The sequence below is a fragment of the Aegilops tauschii genome, chromosome 2 (assembly GCF_002575655.3).
Source record: "Aegilops tauschii subsp. strangulata cultivar AL8/78 chromosome 2, Aet v6.0, whole genome shotgun sequence".
NCBI classification, from domain to species: domain Eukaryota; kingdom Viridiplantae; phylum Streptophyta; class Magnoliopsida; order Poales; family Poaceae; genus Aegilops; species Aegilops tauschii.
Window position 1 is genome coordinate 53,604,156 of NC_053036.3, and position 11,194 is coordinate 53,615,349.

The window sequence follows — 11,194 nt, forward strand, 5'->3', positions numbered from 1 at the left end:
TGCCCAACAATATTAAATGTTATTAAAATGGCAAGGGGTGAAGCATAATTAAACTACACTATCTAAGCAATTTAAATGGGGCCGGAAACAATCAAACAACAATTCCAAAAAAATCCCCACATGCATTTAGCAATTTAAATGCAAACGCAATTTTAAACATTTTAAATGTTGTTATCATGATGCGAATGACAAATGCAAGTTTTAAGCAATTTTATGAAAATGTTGGCATGAGCATAATACGAGGCATTTGTCGCCATGGCAGAAGGGAAAGGGTGCCACGGCGGCGAAACAGAAATGGATCCACGGCAACATCCCGATGATTCGACAACTCATCGAGATGTCGGTGCGAACGAAAGTGTGGATGTGCAGAACATGCAAAAGATGGTGGGGTGATCCCGGTTACCGGGTTCCCACGGGTCGACGCATGGCAAACGAGGAGGACCATGCAAGCAGCAAATTCGAACACGGTGCAAACGCGGGCATCTCATACAACATGCATTCATTCACGGGCGGCGTCTCGGGGTTATACCTTCAAAGCATGCATTTTCGAAACGGATCAAGTTCGACGGGATGTAGGGGAAGTAGGCGTTCTCGGGGCGGTCGTAGTGGAAGTAGTGGTTCATGTTTCGAAGAGAAACTTGACGAATTCAAATCCCTTCGGGGTTGTCGGGGTACTTGCGGTCTCGGCGATGGTAGTCGTTCACGTTCGGTGAGGAACTTGATGTACCCATGTGCTTCACGGGTCGTCGTTGAACTTGACGAAATCCATCCGCAGGTAGCCGTCTGTGGTCGTACTCATGTTGACGTGCAACACGATGGTCTTGATGGATCGTAGTCGAACTTGGCGGTCCATATGGTCACCGAAACGAAGCAACATGACGGCCTCGAGTGGGCAGCAGCAAGGTGGCGATGGTGGTGGTCAGCGGCAGGAAGTAGGCACAGGGCTCGGCGAGGTGAAGCAGAAGGATGGGGGAAAAGTCATGGCTTCCAGAGGTGAACGACGGAGGGGTGCGGAGGAGGCAAGAAGGCGCGGCGATGGCCTGGACTTAGGCAGGAGGCCGAGCGCTGCGAGCGCGCGATGATGGTGGCGACGCCGTTGTCGGCGACGTCCTTGGCCCGAAGTAGGGGAGGCGGAGCTGGGAGGGGGCGGAGCAGAGGAACGAAGTGGACGGCGACTAAGGCAGGGGCTCCGGTCCGCTGTTGTAGTTGACGCCGACAGCGCAGGTGAGGCAGGGAGACGGTGCGGCGCTCGCCGGTGATGAGGAGGAAGCACGGGCGCCGGACTGCAGCAACGGCGCTGGGGAAGGTGACGGCGTCGGGCAACGCGCGGATATGGAGGAGAGGGAGGACGCGGCGGTGGCAGGAGGAAGAACGGGTGAGGGGGAGCTCTCCCGATGGAGGCGACGAGGGGATCGGGCGCAGGGAGCTCCTCTCCCTCGCAGCGACGTGTGGCAGCGGCACGGGAACGAGGGGGGAGAGATGGGGATCGGGAGAGAGCGTGGTGAGTGGCTAGGGTTATAGGCGCGACTGGGCCTTGGGCCAAATGGACTGCGGGGAAGCAGGCCGGCCTGGCTGCTGGGCTCTCTTCTCTCTCTCACTCTAAAGAAAAAGAAAACAAAACAGATATAAGAAAGAAAAGAAAGGGAGGTTAGGGGAAGAAGTTGGACACACGGATAATTTTCCCGGACTCACAAAAATGTGCTTGTTCCGGAATAGAAAAGGCCGTGCTTGAAAGATTTAAATTCAAACTCATTTGATTTAAATTCAAATGATTTGAATAGGAAGTGAGGGTTGGGAAGGTCCAAAAATGTTCGGATTTTTGGTGGAGCTCTGGAATATGATGAAAGAATATATGGCAAGGTTGGAGACCAAGAATTAAGATAACAAAGGCATTGGGATAATTTGCAAGTGTGTTATGGTGATTTCCACATTAAAGAAATATTTAATATAGCTCCCTAATATTGGGAGGATATGTTATAAAGAGAAGTCACCCTTCCCTCGATTTAGATAGATCAACCATCTATGCAATTTATTAGTTGAGTTGAGATGCAAAGATTAATGACATGATGGCATGATGACATGATGCAATGCAAAAATAAAAGAGCAAGCACAAAAAAACACACGGTGATCACGAAAGTATGGAAGTCTTCTGATGCGTCGGTCTCGGGGTGTCACAACACTCCTCCACTTACAAGAGATCTCGTCCCGAGATTTAAGGATGGCGCCGAAGAGAAACGTAAGTGGAAGAGGTAGAACAAAGTTGCTTCTTTGACAAACGAGTGAAACCAATGAACCTTGAGAGGTTGATAACTTGAAAGAAGAATACGACAGAGTTGGATAAAATTGAGAAGACTCCGGTAGAAAAGAGAAACAAGGAACACCATGTGAATACTCTCTATGCTTCACTTATATCTTTTGAGCTAAACAATTTTGCTCTAGCGCTTCACTTATATCTTTTAGAGCACGGTGGTGGTTATATTTTATAGAAATTATTGATCTCTCATGCTTCACTTATATTATTTTGAGTGTCCTTTAGAACATCTTGGTAATTTGCTTTGGTTATAAAATTAGTCCTAATATGATAGGCATCCAAGATAAAAACTTTAAAGTGCATTGAATACTAAGAGAAGTTTGATACTTGATAGTTGTTTTGAGATATGGAGATAGTGATATGAAGGTTGTGCTAGTTGAGTAGTTGTGAAATTGAGAAATACTTGTGTTGAAGTTTGCAAGTCCCGTAGCATGCACGTATGGTAAACGTTGTGTGACAAATTTGAAACATGAGGTGTTCTTTGATTGTCATCCTTATGAGTGGCGGTCGGGGACGAGCGATGGTCTTTTCCTACCAATCTATTCCCCTAGGAGCATGCGCGTAGTGCTTGGTTTTTGATGACTTGTAGATTTTGCAATAAGTATGTGAGTTCTTTATGACTAATGATGAGTCCATGGATTATACGCACTCTCAACCTTCCATCATTGCTAGCCTCTTCGGTAGCGTGCATTGCCCTTTCTCACCTTGAGAGTTGGTGCAAACTTCGCCGGTGCATCCAAACCCCGTGATATGATACGCTCTATCACACATAAACCTCCTCATATCTTCCTCAAAACAGCCACCATACCTACCTATTATGGCATTTCCGTATCCATTCTGAGATATATTGCCATGCAACTTTCCACCGTTCCGTTTATTATGACACGCTTCATCATTGTCATATTGCCTTGCATGATCATGTAGTTGACATCGTATTTGTGGCAAAGCCACCATGCATATTATTTCATACATGTCACTCTTGATTCATTGCCCTTCCCAGTACACCGTTGGAGGCATTCATATAGAGTCATGCATTGTTCTAGTATCGAGTTGTAATCATCGAGTTGTAATCATCGAGTTGTAAATAAATAGAAGTGTGATGATCATCATTAATAGAGCATTGTCCCAAATAAAAATAAAAAAGGGAGAAATGACAAATAAAAAAAAGGGAAGGCCCAAAAAAAAGAAAAAAAGGAAGAGAAATAAAAAGGGACAATGCTACTATCCTTTTTCCACACTTGTGCTTCAAAGTAGCACCATGATCTTTATGATAGAGAGTCTCTTGTTTTGTCACTTTCATATACTAGTGGGAATTTTTCATTATAGAACTTGGCTTGTATATTCCAATGATGGGCTTCCTCAAATGCCCTAGGTCTTCATGAGCAAGAAAATTGGATGCACACCCACTTAGTTTCTTTTGTTGAGCTTTCATACATTTATAGCTCTAGTGCATCCATTGCATGGCAATCCCTGCTCCTTGCATTGACATCAATTGATGGGCATCTCCCTAGCCTGTTGATTAGCCGCGTCAATGTGAGACTTTCTCCTTTTTTGTCTTCTCCACACAACCCCCATTATCATATTCTATTCCACCCATAATGCTATATCCATGGCTCACGCTCATGTATTGCGTGAAAGTTGAAAAAAGTTTGAGATTACTAAAGTATGAAACAATTGCTTGGCTTGTCATTGGGGTTGTGCAAGATGAGAGCATCTTGTGTGACAAAAATGAAGCATGGCCAAACTATATGATTTTGTAGGGATGAGCTTTCTTTGGCTATGTTATTTTGAGAAGACATAATTGCTTGGTTAGTATGCTTGAAGTATTATTATTTTTATGTCAATATTAAACTTTTATCTTGAATCTTTCGGATCTGAACATTCATGCCACAATAAAGAAAATTACATTGAATAATATGCTAAGTAGCATTCCACATCAAAAATTCTGTTTTTATCATTTACCTACTCGAGGACGAGCAGGAATTAAGCTTGGGGATGCTTGATACGTCTCCAACGTATCTATAATTTTCGATTGCTCCATGCTATTATATATATTCTGTTTTGGATGTTTAATGGATTATTTATACACTTTTATATTATTTTTGGGACTAACCTATTAACCCAAGGCCCAGTGCAAATTGCTGTTTTCTGCCTATTTTAGTGTTTCGCAGAAAAGGAATATCAAACGGAGTCCAAACGGAATGAAACCTTTGGGAGCGTGATTTTTGGAAAAAAACGTGAGCCAGAGGACTTGGAGTGGACGTCAATGTAACACCCCGAGTATCATGCTACAGTAACCCCCTGGGTTTAATCTAATCTTTTGTTAAACAATGCATGATCATCTTTGATCCTATCTCTTTTCAGATTCCACTTGAATTCAAATTCAATTACTAAGTGAAATTCAAAATTTCACAAACATGAAATCTAAAATGTTCATCATGTGGCTAATAATCATTTGTTACTATTGGTGGTGAACCAAAAAATTTATAAGGTGTTTCACTGCCCTAAACTAAATAAAACAATGTCCTAGCTGATAATTTAATTGCCTTTCTAATTGGTAAAAATACTAAACTACTTTATTTTGGTGCCAAGTTAATTATAGCAGTGGCCTAAGTTAAATTGGTATTTTAGGTGCAAGATTAATTTTTATAAAACAATTTTGCTTTCTGAAAATAAAAGAAAACAGAAAAGTTAAAAAAATGTAAAAGAAGAGGTGAGAGAGAGAGATCCACCCCCTGCCCCTGGGCCTTAGCCGGCCGAATCGGTCCAGCGGCCCAGCACCTCCCCCTCCCTTTGTCGTCTTCCCCCTCCTCTTCTGTTCAACCGACCGAGGGCGCACGCCCCTCGCCGTCCCCGCCTGACCTGCTCGTCGCCCCACACCGCCACATCGCCGAGGGGATAATGACGAGTCCCCTAGGCCTCGTCGACAACCCTCGAGATCTTTCTCCCCCGCCTGCTCCTCTCCCTCGCTTTTCCATCTCGCCCGAACACCATCGTCGCCGCCGTTCTCCATTGACACGGCCACCATGCTCCCCGCGCCTCGCCGACGAGTCCAACAGCTCCGCCTGCTTCCTCTACTCCATCTCAGACCAAGGGTTCGAGCTCGGCGCCACCACAGCCCCAGAATTGAGTTCTTCCGCGCCTATGGTCGCCGGCGCTCCTCCGCCGATTGCCGATGCCCTGCTGCTCCTAAGCCACCACCGTGGCGTTCGTGTGCCTCCCCGGTGAGCAGTCTCTCCTTTCCCCTCTCTCAGCGCTGCTCGTAGATGCCCGTAGCCGCCACTTCCATTTTCACCCGAGCTTTACTCCGCCGCGGTGCTCGTCGCCGTCTCTACCGATGATAAAGTGCTCAACCGAGCTCGTAGTCGTGCTCCGGGCACCTCTAGGACCCCGTAGGACCCGTCTTTTGGGCATGTCGCAGCCTCTGTCATTGTTCGCGATAACACCAGAACACCGGCGTCCGCCACGGTCGACACCGCCGTCGATGTAGCGCGCCACTCCGGCCGAGTTAGCCCACGGGACCGACGTAGATCGATGCGGCGTCGGACGCTCGATCGAACGTGCCTAGCCGCACCTCTCCCCGTGCCCCGTAGCGTTTTTCCGGCGAAGTCCGGCGATGCTCCGCCCCGGAAATTGTCGCCGGCGTGTCTCCGGCGCCGCCCGCCCACGTGGCCCTCCGGGCCCCACCTCACAGCCACTAAACGCGGGCCCCACGGGCCCCAGATGACTAGGTTGACCCAGTCAACTGTTGACTGGGTACCCGTGGGCCACTGACGTGTGGGTCCCGCACGTAAATAATCTAATTTGAAATTAAAAGTTTAATTAGTAATTAGATTAGTCAAATGTCTCACTGACATATGGGGCCCACACCCCTAATTAGTTTAGTTCGATTAGTTAATTCACTGTTATAGCCACTCTCACTGACCAGTGGGTCCCGCTGGACCCACAGGTCAGGTTTGACCTGGTCAGCCGACCAGCTAGCTGCTGACGTCATCCTCTAGTCATGCTGGCGTCATAATTCCATTTCTGTTAATTTAAGTAATTCCAGAAAATGATTAAATCTTTAGAAAATCATATAAAATAATCCGTAACTCGGATGAAAATACTTTCTACATGAAAGTTGCTCAGAACGACGAGACGAATCCGAAATACGCAGACCGTTCGTCTGCCACGCATCCCTAACCTATCGAACTTGCAACATTTCACCTCCGGTCCATATGTCCGAAAACGCGAAACATCAGGAATACTTTCCCGGATGTTTCCCCCCTTCGCCGGTATCACCTAGTACCGCGTTTGGTCACACCTAGCCTCACGCTTTGTCATGTCATGCATCGTTATGCATCTGTTTGCATTGTATTCATTGTTTCTTCCCCCTCTTCTCTCTGGTAGACTACGAGACCGACGCCGCTGCTGGTGCCCTGACCGACTACGCTGTTGACGACCCGTCCTTCTTGCTAGAGCAATCAGGAACCCCCTTGATCACCAGATATCGCCTATTCTTCTCTATACTGCTTGCATTAGAAGAGTGTAGCATGTTACTGCTTTCGGTTGATCCTATTCTGCTGCATAGCCTATCATTGTTGCTACAGTTGTTACCCATACCTCCTATATATCCTACTGCTTAGTATAGGATGCTAGTGTTCCATCAGTGGCCCTACACTCTTGTCCGTCTGCCAAGCCATACTACTGGGCTGTGATCACTTCGGGAGGTGATCACGGGTATATACTATATACTTTATATACATGACACATGTGGTGACTAAAGTCGGGTCGGCTCGTTGAGTACCCGCAAGCGATTCTGATGGCCCCCGACTGCCAAGCCATACTACAGGGGGCTGAAAGGACAGGTGGCTCCATCCCGGTACAGGTGGGCCTGGGTTCCTGATGGCCCCCGACTGTTACTTTGTGGCGGAGCGACAGGGCAGGTTGAGACCACCTAGGAGAGAGGTGGGCCTGGCCCTAGTCGGTGTTCGCGGATACTTAACACGCTTAATGAGATCTTGGTATTTGATCTGAGTCTGGCCATTTGGTCTATACACACTAACCAACTACGCGGGAACAGTTATGGGCACTCGACGTCGTGGTGTCAGCCGAAGCCTTCATGACCTCAGCGACTGAGTGGCGCGCGCCAGATTGGACTGGAACGCCTGCTAGGCTAGGTCTGCTTCCGGCCGCGTTCGCAACGTGCAGGTGTGCAATGGGCGATGGGCCTAGACCCCTGCGCCATAGGATTTAGACCGGCGTGCTGGCCTCTCTGTTGTGCCTAGGTGGGGCTGCGATGTGTTGATCTTCCACGGCCGGGCATGACCCAGAAAAGTGTGTCCGGCCAAATGGGATCGAGCGTGTTGGGTTATGTGGTGCACCCCTGCAGGGAAGTTTATCTATTTGAATAGCCGTGTCCCTCGGTAAAAGGACGACCCTGAGTTGTACCTTGACCTTATGACAATTAGAACTGGATACTTAATAAAACACACCCTTCCAAGTGCCAGATATAACCCGGTGATCGCTCTCTAACAGGGCGACGAGGAGGGGATCGCCGGGTAGGATTATGCTATGCGATGCTACTTGGTGGACTTACCATCTACTCTCTTCTACATGCTGCAAGATGGAGGTGGCCAGAAGCTTAGTCTTCGACAGGATTAGCTACCCCCCTCTTATTCTGGCATTCTGCAGTTCAGTCCACCGATATGGCCCTTTACACATATACCCATGCATATGTAGTGTACCTCCTTGCTTGCGAGTACTTTGGATGAGTACTCGCGGTTGCTTTTCTCCCTCTTTTCCCCTTTCTATACCTGATTGTCGCAACCAGATGCTGGAGTCCAGGAGCTAGAGATCCCGAGGATGATTCTACGTGGAGTTCGGCTTCGAGGAGTAGTTAGGAGGATCCCAGGCAGGAGGCCTGCGCCTCTTTCGATCTGTATCCCAGTTTGTGCTAGCCTTCTTAAGGCAAACTTGTTTAACTTATGTGTGTACTTAGATATTGTTGCTTCCGCTGACTCGTCTATGATCGAGCACTTGTATTCGATCCCTCGAGGCCCCTGGCTTGTATTATGATGCTTGTATGACTTATTTATGTTTTAGAGTTGTGTTGTGATATCTTCCCGTGAGTCCCTGATCTTGATCGTACACGTTTGCGTGCATGATTAGTGTACGGTCAAATCGGGGGTGTCACAAGTTGGTATCAGAGCCAACTGCCTGTAGGAATCCCCCTTTCCAACTCCTTGGCCGAAGTCGAGTCTAGTCATTGAAAAACTTTTACTAACATGGCTGTGTGGCTTACGGGCCCACATCGCCATTGGGTGGTATTAGGATCTTTTACTCCTTGTCTATACTCTGGGACTCTGATCTCTCTTCTATTCGGGTTAAGTGAATTTTGCTAAATCTAAAATTAGGATCTCGTTATCACTTTCACCCGGAGAGCCCCTTATTACTGATGATCGTTTGCTGCACGTGAAGACCCTGAAGATACTCTCCGCTGATAACCCGAGAACTTGTGTTCATCGCTTTTACAATTCCCTTTCATCGATAAACTCCTATGGATAACCACGTATAGTCGCCATTCATACAATGTTCCCCAGTTGATCTTGTTATTACAAGATACCCCGAAATTCTCTCTGTTGTTCCGAGAATCCTTTGAGCTTACTGCCTTGCTGTTCTTTGTCACCTGAATACCCCTACGGATAATTCTCGCACTTACCGAGTATCCGCTCACCCCTAGTTGATTCAAGTATTTCACAAAAGTGTTCAAAATACCATTCGATCTTCCGAAAATCCTCAGGAGCCTTTTTGCTCTTGAAATTCTTGCTTACTTGCATTATGATTAATCTTAAGTCTCGTAATCTTATTGGCATCTCTTGTAATTATCATTTTGAGTCCGTTGATTCAATTTGTTGCGAATGCTCGCAATCCTCAATCAGAGCCTAGAATTCATCCTTCCGGCTCAGACGTCATTTGGAACGTGAACTGGTTATCGACCAATCAAATTGCTGTCGGTTGTACCCCTAAGTCTATTCAACTTATCCATTCTTAATCAGACCATTGGCTTCTGATCCCTTGATTTGGAAATCATAAATTCCTTTGCAATTGAGCTTTGAATTAGTCAGTTGTTCTCTAATCGGATCTCCTTGCATTCTTTCTTCCTCTGGTTGTGTGCCGATGCTCACATCAGATCCCTTGTTGACCACCAGACCCTTTGTCGGATTTTATCCGACAACGTCCTTCATATTCAATAAGCTTGTGAGCCTTTCCTCGGATACATAATGCCTTTGGTAAATTGTATCCTCTGCTTTCTCAAGCATGCTCTACTATTGAGTTTGTGTTATTTATTCTTGAAATTTGTGTATTTGTTCCTAAGATGCCCCGATGGGTTGAACCAATGCCTTTCATAATCTGTGTGAACCCAAAAGTTTTCACGAGTCATACTCTTCTTATGCTTCGCCAGATAAAATTTCAACACTACAACTTCTTCGAAGACGAGAAGTGAATGAAAGGTTGCGCATTATAGAAGTGGGAGTCGACCTTGAACTTTGTGTTCATGCCCATGGACCCGATGTGGAACTTATCATGGAAGCTTCTTGCAAAATATTTAATCATTTGGACAATTCTTCCGGTGTCATTAAATTGGATCCCTTGCAGCTATGGTTCCGAACATATTGTTCTTCTTTGATCCCATTTCTCGAGCAAGTTTAAGCACTTGTCTTCTGCAGAGCAATACCCTAGTCCAACCTCTACTTTGATCTGTCGTCGAGCATTACCCCCCTGGTATCTCGAGATTATCATGGAACTGCATAACCTCTTATGAGTTCTTCATCAAGTATTACCTTCTCACTGATTCCAATTTTTCACGGGCTCTGAGTTATTAAACACTCAAAGACACCGATAACTGACTCGAGTCCGCATCGCGATTAAGCAACTCTTGGTAACCTTCATTATTTACGAGTTTGAACTCAATCACGTCATTCCTAGCCTGCTTGTCTATATCCTTGTCGTGCCGATTTTAACTGTGCTACCTGGTCCTTATTCCCGAAGCACAACTTTCCACGATGAGCTAAGCTTACGTCTATCTTTCTCGTCATATCATTTCACCTTGAACAATAAGCTTGATTTCGAGTTTGTGTCGTACCCATGGTTCCAATAACCTTTCGCTTCATCATTCCTTTGACTTGATGTCGTCGCTAATTGATTACATCTTCTTGAAATCTCTCGACAAATGTGTCGTGGTCATCATCAACCTTATGAGCTCGTCCTGGATATCAATCGGATTCATGAAGAGAAATACCATCCTTGCCCTCGAAGAGTTGTGTTATCATCGGCCACTTTATTGCCTTCCCTCCAACACAAACTTGTTCGTATTTTGTGTTGTACCTTGAGTTCCTTGCTACCCAACATTGTTCTTCTTTACCTTGAAATATTACCACCTTTTATGTCAAGAATGTCGTGGAAATTTCACCACCTCTTAAGAACTCTTGCTATGGTGATACCTTTCACCATCACCATTCTTTCTTGGGTCCTCGTGTTGGTTCCAACCGGGGTACCAACAAGTGAGTGGTGCTGTTTGGATTCTGCCCTTCTAGCAACCCTATTGCTTTGAAGTTATTGGTCTATAGTTTCATTCTACGTCTATGGCTTAATGAATCATCATTCGAACATTGATCGTGCTACCTAGCCCATATTTTGGGTGCACATTTCAACCAATGTTTAACTGTGTATGTTTTCCTCGAGCATACATCATTAAGTCATTCGATCTAGCTAATGTTATCTCCTTGTTCACATAGTTGTGGAAATCCATGTTTTGGAAATCTCAATGGATTGTCGCTGGGTCAATCAGTCACCTCCTCACCTCTCCTTGATTTAATGATGAACCCTTTTTCGGAACTCGCT